The sequence below is a fragment of the Puntigrus tetrazona genome, chromosome 14, assembly GCF_018831695.1.
Source record: "Puntigrus tetrazona isolate hp1 chromosome 14, ASM1883169v1, whole genome shotgun sequence".
NCBI classification, from domain to species: Eukaryota; Metazoa; Chordata; class Actinopteri; order Cypriniformes; family Cyprinidae; genus Puntigrus; species Puntigrus tetrazona.
The window spans coordinates 14,242,081-14,261,496 of NC_056712.1; the positions used below are offsets into that span (position 1 = coordinate 14,242,081).

A 19,416-nucleotide genomic window follows, 5' to 3' on the forward strand; every position below is an offset into this window, starting at 1 on the left:
CAACCACTGTCTTAAAGCCCCAGTGCACCGGTCCCCTTCTAAACCGCTTCCTGCTGAAGAGGAGGTCATCAATGCATCTGAACTCCCTGCGGAATATCAAGATTTAACCCTTGCTTTTAGCGAAAGGGGAGCAACTCAATTACCACCTCACCGTCCATACGATTGTGCCATCGACCTCATGCCGGGTCGCTTCCCTCAACGCGGTCGCGTCTTTCCCCTCTCACAACCCGAATCAGAGGCGATGAGATCCTACATTGAGGAGGAGTTGGCAAAGGGATTCATCCGACCCTCTACGTCACCAGCGTCGGCGGGGTTTTTCTTCGTCAAGAAGAAGGATGGAAGCCTTCGGCCTTGCATCGATTACCGCAGTCTGAACGAGGTAACTGTCAAATACCGTTATCCGCTGCCTCTCGTACCAGCCTCCTTAGAGCAACTCCGTAAGGCTAAGTTTTTTACTAAATTGGACCTCAGAAACGCATATAACCTGATCCGCATCAGGGAAGGAGACGAATGGAAGACTGCCTTCTCCACTACATCTGGGCACTATGAGTATCTTGTTATGCCGTTCGGGCTCGCAAACAGTCCTTCTGTCTTTCAGGCTTTCGTAAACGAGGTATTTAGAGACATGTTGCACCAATTTCTCATTGTCTATATGGATGACATCCTTGTGTACTCTGACAACTTCGAGTCTCATGTTACCCACGTCAGAACAGTTCTTCAACGCTTGATCGACAATCAACTGTACGCCAAGCTCCAGAAATGTGAATTCCATAGGACCCAAGTGGCTTATCTGGGGTACATCATCAGTTCTGACGGGGTGACGATGGGGCGAACACAAGGTCAAGGCAGTCGCGTGAGTGGCCGCGCCTCTACAGTCAAGGAATTACAGCGTTTCCTGGGGTTCTCTAATTTTTATCGCAGATTTATCCGCAACTTCAGTATCATTGCCGCGCCACTCACCTCTCTGGTTAAAAGAACCTCTCATCGCCTATCGTGGTCACCCGACAGCATCCAGGCATTTGACCAGCTCAAGGAAAGGTTCACGACCGCTCCCATACTCCATCACCCAGACCCCAATCGGGAATTCATAGTCGAGGTAGATGCATCTAATGTGGGCATCGGCGCCATCCTGTCTCAACGTCACGGGCAGCCAGCTAAACTCTTCCTTTGTGCTTACTTCTCCATAAGCTTAACCCTGCCGAGCGCAACTATGATGTCGGGATAGAGAGCTCCTTGCCATGAAATCAGCCCTTGAGGAGTGGCGGCACTGGCTAGAGGGAGCCAAACTACCATTCACCATACTCACCGATCACCAAATCTCGAATATATCCAATCCGCCAAGCGTCTAAACTCAAGACAAGCCAGGTGGTCTTTGTTCTTCTCCGCTTTGATTTTAAAGTCACTTACCGCCCAGGGTCAAAGAACACCAAAGCGGATGCTTTATCTAGGCAGTTCGAGAGCAGCCCTCAAGAAGTCTCTCATGAACCCATCCTACCGCCAGCCCGCATTATCGCTCCAATCCAGTGGGATATCATGACCGAGATCTCAGAGGCCCAACTTTCGAACCAGTCCCACCAGCCTGCCCTCCTAACCGGAATTACGTGCCCCAAGCACTACGTCAGAGAGTTCTGCATTGGATTCACGACACTCCCAGCGCCGGTCATCCAGGCATCACAGCCACCCTGCAGTTAGTTAATAACAGATTCTGGTGGCCCACCATACGTTCAGACACCATCCATTTCGTGCAACAGTGTGAAACCTGTAATATCGTAAAACCTCCCATCAACGCCCAGCAGGACTTCTACAGCCACTACCCATACCTGAACGACCTTGGTCTCACATAGCTATCGATTTCGTAACGGATCTGCCTATCTCCAACTCCTTTACCACGGTACTCACGGTCGTGGATCGGTTCTCAAGGCATGCAGATTTATACCCTTGCCCAAACTACCCACAGCTTGGGAAACCGCTGAAGTCCTTCTACAGCAGGTATTTCGCTTTTACGGCTTACCCGAGGATATCGTATCTGATCGCGGCCCACAGTTCACCTCCCGAGTCTGGCAAGCCTTTTGCACGCAACTCAACATAAACGTCAGTCTAACTTCAGGTTATCATCCTCAATCCAACGGACAAGCCGAACGTTTAAATCAAGAACTGTCACAATTTCTCAGAACGTATCGCCACGACAAACCAACAAGACTGGAGTCGCTATTTAGTCTGGGCTGAGTATGCCCAGAATTCCCTCAGGAAACAATCCACTGGACTAACTCCCTTCCAATGCGTTCTGGGCTATCAACCGCCTTTGTTTCCTTGGTCCGGAGAACCTCAGCACTGCCCGCAGTCAACGCATGGTTACAAAGAAGTGAGGAAGTCTGGAATACCGCCCACGTCCATCTCAGAGGAGCTGTCAGAAGGTTCCAAGCTCAGGCTGATCGTCATCGCCGAGATGCACCCGAGTACTCACCTGGTGACTGGGTTTGGCTATCAACCCGAGATCTCCGCCTCCGATTACCCTGCAAGAAACTGAGTCCAAGGTACGTGGGTCCTTCAAAATCATCAAGCAAGTTACACCAGTTTCATATCGTCTTGACCTACCTGCTAATTATCGCATTGCCTCTACTTTCCATGTCTCACTGCTTAAACCCGCCGGTGGTCCGGGAGGAGAGAGGACCAGGAAGAGGTTGCTACCAACGACGCCCCTCCCTTGATCATCGACGGCGCGAGGAGGCCTACCAGGTTCGAGAAATCCTGGACTCTCGGCGCCGAGGCAGAGAACTTCAATACCTCATCGACTGGGAAGGCTATGGACCCGAGGAGAGGTCTTGGATACCTGCTCGAGACATTCTCGACCCCACTCTCACTGCCACCTTCACCATGACCATCCCGACAAACCTGCTCCCAGACCCGTGGAAGACCTCGGCGTCGAGTCACTCCTCGCTTCGGGCCGCTGCAGGGGGCCTCTGTCATGAACAGCACCTCTGTGGCTCTCTCCGACCACCACCGGAGGGAGCTCTCACCGGAATACTAATCGCTAAAGACTACATTTCCCACAACCCCGTACCTTGGGCTGATTACAGCCACCAGGTGTTCCGCATCATCCAGCCTTTATAATGGACCCTCTCACGTTCATTCATCGCGAAGTCTTGTTTGTGTTTACTGCAATTCTGAGCGTTTATTCCCGTGTTTGTTTTCCTGTTGCCGACCTGTGCCTTGTTACTCTTGTGATTGATATCTGCCTGCCTTTTGACCTACTGCCTGTTATCGTTTACGTCTCTTGGATTTCCTCTACGTGTATTATCGCTTGCTCCTGTTTGACCCTGCCTGCCCGACTCACGATTAAAGCTCAATCGCAAATGGATCCCCACGCCTCTGATGTATCATTACAGTCCTGTATGTAAAGTAATTAATTGTTTTTTCTGTAATAATTGTATATTATAATTATTGATTATACTATATTTTTATATTCATTGTTATGTATTTGATTTATTTTCCCTTCATTTTGTTCTTTTTACTTAGCGTTCTAAATAAATGAGCAAATAATAGCCAACTGTAAGTCCCCAAAATGCTTTATTACACAGAACGTTAATTAGATAGAGCTACACCATTTTTTTTTACATTTTTAAAAACACACACATACTATTTTAAAGATTTTTCCTCATAAAAGTCCCATTTATACATTGCATTGCATAATACAGCTCATCTATTCATCAAAATGGTTCAGGTTAGTGGAACACGGCTGCTGGGAAAAAACCACAAAGCTTACCTCAAGTGCTCTCTGACCGAAACACTGCTGTTCCCAACAGGAGAGTCACATTTCAAGCTGCCGGTGGGAGATAAAGCAGTGGTACGAGTCGTCTGTGATGGCGTAACAGGTGAAGGCCAGTGTTGGACTCTAATTAGGTCTCCAACACAACGGAAAACTAATCAAGACAAATGCCTGGGGTCTGTGTTTCTGCTTTGCCTCTCTGAATCATTCATGGACCTATCAAAGTATTCATGAGTTGAGAATGCAACTCTGTCACGTTAATACTCCTTATGCATATTCCTGGTGGTCCTGCATAATTAAAAGAGCGAACACGATTTAATTATGACAATTATGAAGACTCAATAAGTGAATATGCTATATGACTGAAAGATTTGTTGAAGCAAACTTTCCAGTTTTCTGTATGTGGTGTCTAGCGTGTATATGGGAAAATACTGTGTATTCAGTAGGTTTGGAAGGTCATGCTGCCTTACAGATGAGTGCACTACCTTATTTTGCTGGTATTGCTTTCTTTAAACTTTAATACAAACTCCTACAGTCTTTTGGATATTGAGGTTAATGCCCTCAGGTGTAGGCCAACACCTCAGAGAAGGGCTGATGCTGAAATAGACTCCAGAAAATACATTTGATGAAAGAAAGAAAAGAAAATAGCCACTAATTTCTGCCTTCGAGCGGTGATACAAAGTGTAAGGTTCAACTGTCCAGAAATCTGGCTTTCAGACACAGTTTCGTTTACACACAGGATGTGTTCAGGTCAGTTATTATTGACATAAACTAAGAAAAAGCACTAAATTTTTAGCTGAAGAATTGAAAGTCAGCATGAAACAGAAATTATAATATATAATATATAACATAAAAAAGTAAAAAATATGTGCAATGTTTTGTCTTTTATGCTCACCCAAACAACAACAACAACAATATGAATTATATTGTGAAATATTATACAATAAAAAAATAAAAAAAAAAACATGCAATCACAATGAATGGAATCTGAAGCATTCAAACTTTGCTAAAGTATGTAGTTTAAAAGTGGTCCGTTTGACGTATGTGCTACTCGATCTTTTCCAAAGTAACACAAAAGCTCTGTATTAGAAAAAGACCAATTTAGTGAAACCAGCTGTGTGAGTTCAAAAGTGTTCAGAAAAGTTTTTTGAACACTATTCATTAAATAAATCTGGAAGAAAGAAAGGGGCCACATACTACGTATTGTTTTTAGGTTTGAGCTCTGTGCACTAAAAATTCTGCCGGTGGAGCACTGAAAGACTATGCATGTTCACTGGCATATCCCAGCATGCAATGGAAATTGATGCTGACATTGTTCAGACGGGCCTAGTCTGTGACAGAGCAGAACACAAAATTACAGGGTGTGAAATTATAATTTTGACAAGATCCCTACAGTAGACCGCCTGATCCAAACAAAAAAAGTAGATAAATGGACAAAGCACCCATCACATTTGGCTTTTGCTGAGACTCTTGCTAACATGCAGTGGTTTCGTGTATGACTTTGGAATTGTGGGAACTCAGAGACATTTTGCTTGCATGCATCTATTCTTTTATTTGTGTTCGCCATCTCTCATAATAACAGCAGAGCAAACATGGAATCCTATAATCCAACAAGCACACAGCTGCAGCAGACCACCGGGAGATCAGCACTACTATTGTTTGTATGTTTGCAGCAGGTGGTGTTTATCTGACAGCCTTAAATACTTGGCCACTATTTTTTCCCCCTTGACAAGACAGCAACAGCATATTGTCTCTCTTCTTAGATGATGATGAGCACAATCACACCTGAGTGCTTCGCATCACCCCAGCCTCAAATCACTTGTCTGTTTAAATTGTTCTGCCACAGCCCACATCTGCTGACATTTCCATGTAAAAAATGTCTTCTGGGACCAAAGATGTACTCAAATAATTTAATGATAGCAACTTGCTGCAGGATTTGCTTCACTGCTTAATTGAGCCGGAGTGTTTGCATTACTTTACGTGGAGACTGCTTTTGGTGTTGGACTGTTTAGAGTCTAAACGCAGTAATAAACGGAAGTCCAAAAATAACAATGGATTCCAAACTGGTATCCAAAAAACTATTTGTTCCAAAAAGCTAATTCTTGAACTAAACCGCCGTGATCGGTCATAGCATCTGTTATAATAGACAAAAAATTGTACTAAATATCTCTTGTGAGGAAACAGATCAGGATATGAAACTATCGGCTCACTAAATATGTATAAAATAACCACAAAATATTAAAATACTATTTACATAATTAACATTAGGTTTATGTGTTTATGCCATTTAAAAGATTGGTGTGAATATATATATATATATATATATATATATATATATATATATATATATATATATATATATATATATATATATATATATATATATATACACATACTGGAATGATTTCTGAATGATCATGTCATTCTGAATACTGTACTGACTGCTGAAAATGTAGCTTTGCCATCACAGAATAAATGTTCAAATATATTTATTTATTAATATATTTACAAATGTATTAAAATAAAACATTTCAATATTATTTAATAGCAATATTTGAAAAAGCAGCTAAAAAACCTGTGTGGTTGTTACACCAAAGCTACATATTAGAAGCAAAACTGGAAGACACATACTATCATTGCAGCAGACTTTTATTCAGTGGCCCTTAAGATTTGACTTTTTTGGCGGACATCCAATTTCATGATCTCTATAGCACCGTGGCTGGGCTGAGGGACACTGTCTGACCTTTAAAGCTTGAGGAGAGAGAGAGAGGGGACCAAGATCATTATCTCCCCTCTGAGTGCAGTGTGTTTTTCCCTGCTGACCTGTAGAACGGCTCTGACCCCAATTGCTAATGGTTGGCCTCCAACTTCACCTTGTTTTGCCCTTTAGATGTACGATTACTTTTATCACACGCCCCTTACAACCTTTCAGAAGCTGTAATCCTCACTGTACATTCAACAACCAACACACAACTTTGTGCTGTAAGTCCTAGCTTTTGCTGCTCTGTATCAATGGCTGTCAAACCTCAGTGGAAGGGGATTTCAGGCATGCCCTACACTGTATGGAAACCACAGCTACCATTCATAAGTTACGCAGCAACAAGGACAAATTCATTACACAAAGCTGAAGCAGCGTGCTAAAGGCTCATTGATATCAATAAGAAAGATTTTAAATGTAGTGCTTGGGCACAAGTTGGAAATGTATTTGCCGGGCTGGTGCGCTCTGTGGAAGCAGGGAGCCGTGTATCATCCCAGGCTTATGAGTTCAGACCTGCCGTTGCAGGAATAATGCAAGAGGAAATCCCAGCTGACAGTGCAGGATTGTTCCTCTCATGCACAATGAAAGCAATAGCACAGACTATCAAATCCAACCATTTAGCCCGGTTTTAACACAAGAGACGTATCAGAGCTATTCGTGACACACACTAATGCATTAAAAGAGCAGTTCACACAAAATTCAATTAATCGCTCACCTTCATGTTGATCAAAACCTTCTGGGGAAGATTAAAGAATTATAAATAATTTAGCTCTATGCACTTTGAAATTAGTAATGCAGTGAATAATAGTGCAATAATGATACAAAAGCAACATTAATATATCATAAAAATTGCCTATTTTATTTACATAAGCTATACAATAGTTTAGCAAGTTTTCAATCATAGAAAATGTTGATGCCCTAGATCTCTTAGAGAGAAGTCTAGAGAGCTCATGAGAAATGACAATGTTTGAATTAGAAATGAATAATTCTTTTAACTTATTTATGTATTTATTTTTAATGAATGCAACTGATTAGTTTAAATCACTGACTCAATAATTCAGATTCATTGTAGGGCACTGTTGATACCGAAAATAACTAATACTAAAATAAATAAATAAAGAATACTAAAATAACTGAAATGAAGCTGCAAGCATTTTAATGTACTTGAAATAATGAATGGTTAATCATTAGGTAACATGAAATAAGTTCATTAGTAAACATTAATAAGCACATTATCTCACGTGTCTATTTGAATATATATATTAACTCATGATCCATTAAGCATTATATACTGTTTGTTAATGATGAAAACATAATGAAAGTTATTATAAAGCATTGATAAATATGATTACACCTTTTTAAATGTGTCCTAGTTACAGTAATTATACACTTAAGTACAGAGAAATATTAATTAACTACATGCATTTACTACAGTATATTGTTAGGGTTTGGCTTAGGGTTAATTGCATGTAATTATGCATAATTAATTGTTATTATAATAGTAATTATGTGTAACATGTTTAACAAAGACACTTAAAAAAAAGCATTACCACGAATACTAATATATACTATAATAATATACTAAAACTAATTCTACAGTAATATATAAATAATACTAAAATGATGCTGCTGTAGGAGATTAATTCAATAATTGCATTTTTTTTTATCATTTGGAATACAGTAGCAGTAGCCATTTGGACTATTCCACAATGTGTTTTGAAGCTTGAAACAACATGAAAAACAGCAGCCAACAAACCAGGTGAACTGTTCCTTTAGACACTAACATCGATGCTGATTTTGTGTCCAAAAGACATATATCTTCTAATACAAAGGATTTGTGACGACACACCTATGAGTATATTTTCTAACGTACTATTATTTCCACACAAGCAGACATCGTATTAGTCTGCTTGAGAAGAAAGCATGAGTGAGACGGTCTACAGCGAGCGCTGATCCAGACAGCTGGAGGAGTTCACCTGTCAGTGAAGAGATCAAAGGGTCTGGATGAATTGGCTCCAGATCAGTGGGCAGAGCAGTAGTGAATCTGTGTAAATACTGTCATCCATTATGCATGCACACAGACAGCACTGGCTCAGGTTTTATGACCTGTAAGGAAACCATGGCATTCTGTGTGCACAGTGCATTGCTCGATCATATCTCGCTAAACTACAATAGCTAGACCTCTGAACTCCGTCTGTGGAGTATACGTTCCAACACCTCCGCAAAAACATTACCGAAAAATGTGACCGATGATTGTATGGTGACCTGTGAGGTTACTCTGCATCCTTCACTGCCCACAGCTTCATAGCTTCAATACAGTAAACTACCTAAGAGTATCCATAAGCATTCATATGAAAATACACACACACACACACACACACACATATATATATACATACATATATATATATATATATATATATATATATATATATATATATATATATATATATATATATATGTGTGTGTGTGTGTGTGTACACATTACTGTTCAAAACTCTAGGTCAGAAATCAATACTTTTACTCAGTAGGGACCCATTATGATGATCAAAAGTGACAGTTAAGCAAATATATATATATATATATATATATATATATATATATATATATATATATATATATATATAAAATTTTTCAATACACTGTAAAACTGCTGACAAAATATTGCAATATCAGGCCTCTGGGACTCTTCTTCCATTATTGCATCTTTTCTATTATCTAAAGTTATCTGAAGTTTATAAACTATTAACGTTCACTCTGATGAATAATGCAAAGAAACAGGAAGTGAAGTTCCATCATAAGGACAGATGGGCTGCACTTCATGACTTATACATACACGTTTTCCGAGCAGAGTCCTCCACGAATAGAGAGGAGATGTCCTCGTCGACTCCGCCTCAATTCTACGGGCAATGCAGGTATATGCGCCGGTGTCTTCGAAATGGACGTTACTGATGTGCACCTCGCTCCCGTTAGCTGGAAACAAAAAAAAAAAAAAGGATGAAGGAAAGCCTAGAGTGAACTTTTCCTCCATCACTTCTAAATCACTTGAGACAGAAACGGCTCTATTTATGTAAGTTCTTCTAATGGGATGGTAAAAAATGTGTTTGATAACGGCTGAAACATTTATAGTGTTCTCAAGTTGTCATGTTAGCTTTAGTCTGAACAGCTGACTTCGAGAAATGTTTGTTGATGAGAGGCCCCACAGGGGGGATTGTGGGATTGAGTAAAGATCTAGATCATGACAAACACGTCAATCACTGCTACAGTGCAACCAGCAGGCATCACGGCTATATAAAGCTTCTTCAGAATCACAAGATCAGCGTCTGCTTGTGTAAAGATATGGGTACATTTTTTTCATTGTGAAATCAGCTAGTGTAAAGCAGAATTCAGAAGTGGTTATATATATATATATATATATATATATATATATATATATATATCTGAGTTTTGACCAATTTAATTCATCCCTGCTAAATGAAAAGTTTAAATATAAAAAAGCAAACAGTCTTACAACCACAAATGTCTGAATGGTACTATATACTTAATGTCTCCTCTAAAAAGACTCTCCTCTCGTGAAAAGTCATTAAAAAGTCTGTATAAACACATTATTATTATTATTAAAATGTCCTATTTCATTTGGCAGTGGAATTGCTTTTTCTTTCTAAATATTTATTTCTTTAATAAACTAAAATCCTCTTGAAACGGACCATTAGGAACCAGAATCAAAACGATTTAGTTCCCATTGATTCCCATTCATAAGTGTCTTTTCGTGTCAAAGTGTCATTTCGTAAGAACAACATTTCTAATGGTTATTTGTTTGTACCCTGAAGTGTGAGTTGTTTGGAGAGTTTTGTGGTGATGTCCATGCCGTTCTTCAGCCATGAGAGTTGTGGGTCGGGGATGCCCTCAGCGTAGCACCGCAGACTGGCTGTGACCCCCGGCTCGCGAGCCTGACTCTCTGGATACACCCGGATAACAGGAGGCACTATGAAGAAAGGAGAAAAGTGTAAGTAAATGAATCAACAAATAAAAAACACCTGAATGATTAGAATTATTTGTTTGCCTTTTGACTTTCACATATACTTGTATCTGCCACCAAATCATCACAAAACTCAAATGAGCTTGAGAGGACGGTGGCCAATTTGTCATTAACTATTAAATCAAGATCAAGACTAAAACTAAATCCAAGATTCTTAGGAAAAAAAAAAAAAAACTAAACAAAACGAGCCAAGCACGATGATAACAAGGACAATAATAATAAGTATCTGTATTTAACCAGTTTGCTTTATTTAGAACTCTATGAGATGAAATGGGAGAGATGAGAGGAAATGTTTGGACAGCAGTGGCGGGGCACCATTTTTGTAGCAACCAAGGGGCTTGATTTAATGAAATGCTTTGCTTCAAGGCACAGGAGTAGAATCTGAGTCTTAAGCTCCCTGGGACTCAGACTATTTACTGTGGAGTTCGACTCACGAGTGGAAAGCAGAAATCATTTAGTGTAAAAATCGCATGCTCAGGCACTTGTGGTGTTCCAAGATCAGCTCATTGGTAATGAGCAGATTATGATAAACAGTAAACCGTGTGAAACCAAAGTCATGCATGATGGAAATGTAGGAAAGCATATCAGCATATCTGTGATATTGAGTTTGAGAAAGAGAGTGCACCATGTCTAATATCATTCTAAAAGCACATGCTTACAAATCAATATTTTATTGACATTACAACATGAGTTGCTCACCTTTAAATAAAAATGACAAGCTCCAAAATGGCAAAAAATTACAAAGATCCAATTGTTTAATATATATCAAATCATGAAAGAAACTACGTGCATGCAATGTCGTGCTGCCTTAAAACTGCGTGTGTGTTAAGAACGCCTCTGAAATGGTTTTTCAAAACTGTCCTGGAGCATCCAGCGCTGTCTCCTCATCTAACACACCCGATTCAACTCATTAGTTCATTTTTAGAGACTGAAATGGGTCAGAAAACATTTTAAGAGTTAGATCCGTGTCACGCTCGCAGTAACAGCTCTTAAAGAAACAGCCAAAAACAACCTAATAGTTTTTAATTAATAACAACTTCATAGTTTTTGAGTTCCTAATTATAATTTAATATTTAATGACTACGGTTAAATATCAACCTAATAAGTTAAAGGAAGGGGCTCACAGTTGTTTGTACATTAATTTGAAGATTAAATGTGAAATAAAATTATTGCAATATAAAGGTTTAAATTATTTAAAGTATATTTAAATACTTTAATGTAAGGTTTATTTATTGATCAACAGCACTAACAAACAGCTGTAAATAAAGACATAATATCACTTATATCATGCTCTGTATCAGCATGGCTCTGATTATGTACATCACTCAGCAGCCTCATTCCTAAGGCTATGCGCCATTGATTACATATATATATATATATATATATATATATATATATATATATATATATATATATATATATATATATAAAACACTTGAGTCGTATATTGTTCATAGGACTCAAGTGTTTTGAAGCCATAAAAATAGCTGTGTGAGGATTAAACCAGATTTTAGGTAATAATATCTTCAGAAAAATCATATGAACTTATTTTTGTCCTAGTTTCATTAATTATTTAAAAATGTTTCATACTTATTATTATTCCTATTATTCTTATTTTTTGCAGCATATTTGTCCCCCCACTGTTTTCATGTCTGAACATTTTTGCATCTGGTTTATTTTCATTTCCTTAGCTAAGATAATAAAAATAAAACCCCCATTTTGGAAAAAAGTTGGTAAATTGTCCAAATAATGACAGACGTTTCATTTGGGTTAATTATCTTTTTCTAAAAAAAATGAAACTAAAGAACACAGCCAGTGCTCTCTCTTTTTTACTCTTTCTTTACTAAGCTCAACCTAGAAATGATAAAAATCCTTACGAAGTGACTTTTCATTCTGTGTGTAGATGTCTGTGTGTGTACCTGTATCTATCTTTGTGTGTATTTTATTACCTGGGGATCGACTTGAGATTGTCCCCTGTGTGAAACGCATCAAAGCTGACAGCTCTATCACAAAATTCTCATGGCCCCTTGTCTCCCCAATCTCCCTTTTTATTCCTCTGCCCTCCTTCTCTTTGTTTTCTCTCAGTGTTGATTTTCTGTGAGAATAAGCAAGTGTCTTGGCTCGGCAGCGTGTAAGTCCGCCATCACTGGACCGGATAAATTCTCTGTGTGTATTTGTTCCTCCGTGAAATTGAGAGTCAGATTTATTAGTTTATGTTTGTCTTTGTCTCTCTCGGTGTGTGGACGTGTCCATTACATGCGGCCCGCGAAAGGTGTGTGTTATTCTGGAGCTTTTGTATGTGCGCCAGCGCTGATGAGCTTTCAGTGTCCTCGATTAGAGTTTCCTCTCCATTTCACCACCTCTGAGACTCAGCAGGTCTCTGTGAACCTGTCAGACCCCTTTCATTTTCCCAGCTAACACTGCTCTCATACATCTGTGTGTGCTCTTTAGGGTCTTAAAAAAATGGAAAATGACACCCACACCCACTTACACTAATGTATATATATATATATATATATATATATATATATATATATATATATATATATATATATATATATATATATACACACACACACACACACACACACACACACACACATTTATTACAGATATAGGCTTCGTAAAGAGGGTTATTAATGTTTTTCTTTTTTTGTTGTTGCCTGTTATATTCACCTCAGTTAGCAATCAAATGAAACCCTGCCTGGGAAACAAAGCTACATCATTAGATTGTCATTATTATAAATGAAAAAGGCACTAAGGACAACAAACGAAAAAAAAAAAGTTGCCGTGTGCCATGCAGGAAATTAATTCAAAAGTGTTTGTCTCCTATAAAGAAATGTAAATGCTTTAGCTTAAATTAACACACAGATGCAATAATTAAAAAAAAGGGAAATTGACTGAGGACTGAGAAAAAAATAGACCAAACAATATTCAAATGCTCTTGGTCATCAGGAAGCGTAATTATGTAAAGAGGGAGGACTAGTGCCCTTGTGACTTAAAACACAAAAAGCAAACATGTGTCATCTCCTAATTAATTTCCAATTTCCTTCCAGCTCTGACCATGATTAATTGCTAGGCAACAACTTCGGAGACAAGTTCAATTGTTTTTTTTTCATCCAATTAAAATGTGATGTTATCATTTAGGGCCATGTTATTGTGCTGAGTTTCATATATATTAGTCAGAAATGGCAAGAGAAAAGCAGGCGTTCAAGGAATGATGAAAAACTTGTATTTCAAGCAGAGAGAATGAGGAGGATGCTAAAAGACCCTTTGCCCTTCTGAAGAAATTAATACCATTATGAAATTATCAAAAAAAGCATGGGTGCCAGTATATATATTATTATAATGCATACATTTGCATTAAATGTTTTAATAACTGTGACAATCAGAATTATGAAGATTATTTCATTATTTTACAAATAAATATATTAGTGCTGTCAAAAGATTAATCGTGATTAATTGCATCCAAAATAAATGTTTTTGTACTGTGTTTACTACGTGTATACATAAAAGACACACACATACTGCATATATTAAGAAAGTATTTACTTATATGGATTATACTCATATAAATTACATCATATATAAATAGAACTTTGATTGTTTCTTTAAATATTTAATTGTTTCTCTTTATTATACAGGTCTCTGGAAAACTAGATTGTGAATGGTCAATAACGCAAGTGAATGTGCTCGTAAATTACATACCATTAACCTGCAGGGTGTGCGTTTGGAAAAAGCTGCTCGTAGCCGTCTGCATGGCAGGTGTAGTTGCCCATGTGCGTAGTGGTCACCTTGGTAATGTACAGTGATCCATCATCTCCGAAATCCTGTTAAAAATACACAAAACTACCATCACCGTGACCTTATAGAGTGAAAGATTATGACACACAAGTGCAAACAACAGCCCAGAGCTGGAAATGTCAGAGTGTAGTCCTATAATCAACATTAGCTGGAACGCATAAATCTTCAAATAAAAATGCGGAAGCGCAATCAAGCATCCAGATACTGGGCTGCAGAGAGAAATAAGAAACTGACGCGGTGAGAAGAAAACGCAGAGGGATTGAAAGAGAAAGAAAAGGAGAACGAGGACAGTTAAAAAACAGGGTAATCAATAGGAGCAGATTGCAGCGGACATTTGCATCAGTTCGGCTGCAGGCCGTCATTAAAGCTCTACACACACCATTTATTCTCCACACACTGCTTCTGAGAAAAACAACAGACTTAAAGGTACAGTTCGGTCCAAAAATCTGCATTTTGTTATCATTTACTCACCCAGCCGTTTTGTGTATGGCTTTCTGCAGAACACAAGGAATGAAAATAATAGTTTTTGTCCAAATAATGAATTGTATAAAGGAAAAAAACAAAACAAAAAAAAACATCTTTGTGCTCTGCAGATGGAAAAAAAGTCGTACAGTTTATAAATCAAATGAGAGTGAATAAATAATGGAATTTTCAACTCTCTCTTTAAATAGGAATAGTGTGTATTTACACACAGACCTTAGAGAACATGTAAGGAAAGTGGAAATTGGGTCTACAAACTGATAAAAGAATCACATACAGAAACTGCGAAAAATTAGGACGACCAACTGTTAAAAAGAATTACATGAGAAATGCAAAAAATTGCATATGTTCTTTGCTTAAATAAAACCCCCAAAATAAATATCCATAACACACTACTGTCACAGGATTACATGAAGAATCAGAAAAACTCAGACAGACTAAAATCAGAAGAACATTACAGCAATTACTAAGACAAGCAAAGCTACCTGAAAAACCTTTCAGGTGCCTCTATAGGTCCCAAAGAGACTCGTTTAACCTTAGCAATGTGCAGCAACTGCTAACTAAAGCCATTGTGAGTTAAAGCAAAGTCTCTTGAGACCCATAGACAGCACCTGAAGGTTTTTCAGGTAGCTTTGCGTCTTAGTAATTGCTGTAATGTTCTTCTGGATTTAGTCTGTCTGGAGTTTTCTGATTCTTCATGTAATCCCAGACAGTAGTGTACAGTGGATATTTATTTGGGGTTTCACTTGGCAAAGAACATATGCAATTTTTGCATTTCTCATGTCTTTTAACAGTGGCGTCCTAATTTTACAGTTTCTGTATGTGATTCTTTTATCAGTTTATGAGCCAATTTCCTTTCCCTTACATGTTCTCTAAAAGGTCTGTGTAAATCTGGCACTATTCCTGTTAAAGAAATTTAATTCCATTATTTATTCACTCTCCATTTGATTTATAAACTATGCGACTTTTTCCATCTGCAGAGCACAAAAGATGTTTTTGTTTGTTTTTCCTTTATACAATTCATTATTTGAATAAAAACTATTATTTTCATTCCTTGTGTTCTGCAGCCATACACCAAAAGCGGCTGGAGTAGTAAATGATATAGGAATGCAGATTTTTGGACCCGAACTGTACCTTTAAGTCTGTTGTTTTCTCAGAGAAGCAGTGTGTGGAGAATAAATGGGTGTGTGTAGAGCTTTAATAATGACCTGCAGCCGAACTTCAGTCACAAATGTCCGCTGCAATCTGCTCTACCCAATTACCCTGTTTTTTTAACTGTCCTACGTTCTCCTTTTCTTTCTCTTTCAATCCCTCTCGTTTCTTCTCACGTGTCAGTTTCTTATTTCTCTCTGCAGCCCAGTATCTGGATGTGATTAACGCTAAGCATTTTATTTGAAGATTGTCGTTCCAGCTAGTGATTATAGGACTACACTCTGACATTTCCAGCTCTGGGCTGTTGTTTGCACTTGTGTGTCATAATCTTTCACTCTATAAGGTCACAGTGATGGTAGTTTTGTGTATTTTTAACAGGATTTGGAATGATGGATCACTGTACATTACCAAGGTATTTTTCGCATGAGCAACTACACCTGCCATGCGAGCGGCTGCGAAACAGCTTTTCAGCGCACACCTGCGAGTTAATGGTATGTAATTTACGAGCACATTTACTTGCGTTATTGTTCATTCACAAATCTAGTTTTCCAGGGACCTGTATAATAAAGAGAAACAATTAAATATTTAAAGAAACAATCAAGTTCTATTTATATGATTATATTTATATGAGTATAATCCATATAAGTAAATACTTTCTTAATATATGCAGTATGTGTATGTCTTTTATGTATACGTAGTAAACCTGATACAAAAACATTTATTTTGGATGCAATTAATCACGATTAATCTTTTGACAATACTAATATATTTATTGTAAAATAGCGAAATAATCTTCATAATTCTGATTGTCACAGTTATTAAAACATTTAATGCAAATAATATGCATTATAATAATATATATACTGGCACCCATGCTTTTTGATAATTTCATAATGGTATTAATTTCTTGAAGGCAAAGATCTTTTAGCATCCTCCTCATTCTCTCTGCTTGAAATACAGGTTTTCATCATTCCTTGAAGCATATAGCACTTTTCTCTTGCCATTCTGACTAATATATATAAACTCAGCACAATAACATGGCCCTAAATGATAACATACATTTTTAATTGGATGAAAAACAATTGAACTTATATAGAAGTTTGTTGCTAGCAATTAATCATGGTCAGAGCTGGAAGAAATTGAAATTAATTAGGAGATGACACATGTTTGCTTTTTGTGTTTAAAAATGCAAGAGACACTAGTCCTCCCTCTTTACATAATTCACGCTTCTGATGACCAAACATTTGAATATTGTTTGGTCTGGCATTTTCTCAGTCCTCAGTCAATTTCCCTTTTTTAATTATTGCATCTGTGTTAATTTAGCTAAAGCATTTACATTTCTTTATGAGAACAAACACTTTTGGATGTTCCTGCATAGCACAGCAACTTTTTTTTTAGTTTATTTGTCCTTGGTGCCACACTCATTTATAATAATAACAATCAATGATGTAGCTTTGTTTCCCAGGCAGGGTTTCATTTGATTGCTATGAGGTGAATATAACGAGCAACAACAAAAAAGAAAAACGTTATCTTCTCTTCCCAAGCCTATATATAATAAATGTGTGTGTGTGTGTGTGTGTCTGTGTGTGTATATATATATATATATATATATATATATATATATATATATATATATATATATATATATATATATATACTCATCAATGTAGTGGGTGTGGGTGTCATTTTCCCATTTTTAAGACCCTAAAGAGCACACAGATGTATGAAACAGTGTTAGCTGGGAAAATGAAGAGAGTCTGACAGGTTTCACAGAGACCTGCTGAGTCTCAGAGGTGGTGAAATGGAGAGAAACTAATCAGGGACACTGAAGCTCATCAGCTGGCGCACATACAAAAACTCCAGAATAACACACCTTACGCGCATGTAATGGACACGTCCACACCGAGAACAAAGACAAACGCAGCTGTGATCGGCTCTCAATTTCACGGAGGAACAAATACACACCCAGAGAATTTATCCGGTCCAGTGATGGCGGACTTACACGCTGCCGAGCCAAGACACTTGCTTATTCTCTGAAAATCAACACTGAGAGAAAACAAAGAAGGAGGGCAGAGGAACTAAAAAGAGGAAGTTGGGGAGACAAGGGCCTTGGGAATTTTTGTGATAGAGCTGTCAGCTTTGAAGTGCGTTTCACACAGGGGACAATCTCAAGTCGATCCCCAGGTAATAAAATACACACAAAGATAGATACAGGTACACACACAGACATCTACACACAGAATGAAAAGTCATGGCAAGTTTTATCATTTTCTAGGTTGACTTAGTAAAGAAAAGAATAAAAAGAGGCACTGGCTGTGTTCTTTAGTTTAGAAAAAAGATAATTCAACCCAAATGAAAAATCTGTCATTATTTGGACAATTTGCAGCTTTTTTAAATGGGGTTTATTTTTATTATCTTAGCTAAATGAAAATAAAACCAGATAAAAATGTTCAGACATGAAAACAGTGGGGGGACAAATATGCTGCAAAAAATAAGAATAATGGAATAATAATAAGTATGAAACATTTTTTAAATAATTAATGAAACTAGGACAAAAATAAGTTCTGGTTTTCTAAGAAGATATTATTACCTAAAATCTGGTTTAATCCTCACACAGCTATTTTGGCTTCAAAACATGAGTCCTATGAACAATATCTGACTCAAGTGTTTATATATATATATATATATATATATATATATATATATATACTCTCTCATATATATATATATTATCAATCAGCCATATAGCAGCAAGATGAAGACTGCTGATGATGTACATAATCAGAGCCAATATGATACAGAGCATGATATAAGTATATTATGTCTTTATTTTGGCTGTTTGTTAGTGCTGTTGATCAATAAATAAACATACATTCAAAAAGTATTTAAATATACTTTAAATAATTTAAACCTTTATATTACCAATAATTTTTATTTCACATTTAATCTTCAAATTAATGTAAACAACTGTGAGCCTTCTTTAGCAGCCCAGGGTTGATATTTAACGTGATCGCTAAATATTAAATTATAATTAGGAACTAAAAAGCTATGATTGTTATTAATTAAAACTATTTAGGTTGTTTTGGCTGTTTCTTTAAGAGCTGTTACTGCGAGGCGTGACACGGATCTAACTCTTAAATGTTTTCCTGACCCATTTTCAGTCTCTAAAAATGAACTAATGAGTTGAATGAATTTAACATTGAATGAGAGACAAGCGCTGGGATGCTCCAGACCCAGTTTGAAAAACCATTTCAGAGCGTTCTTAACACACACGCAGTTTAAAACAGCACGACATTGCATACACGTAGTTTATATTTCATGATTTGATATATTAAACAATTGGATCCTTTGTAAAATTTTTGCCATTTTGGAGCTTGTCATTTTATTTAAGGTAGAGCAACTCATGTTGTAATATCA

At 37.5% G+C, this 19,416-nt stretch overlaps 1 pseudogene; it reads right to left on the minus strand.

Annotated features, from left to right (window-relative positions):
- LOC122357519 overlaps nt 1-14,396 on the minus strand; it is a 31,677-nt pseudogene extending 17,281 nt beyond the window's left edge.
- Nucleotides 14,397-19,416: the final 5,020 nt, after the last annotated feature.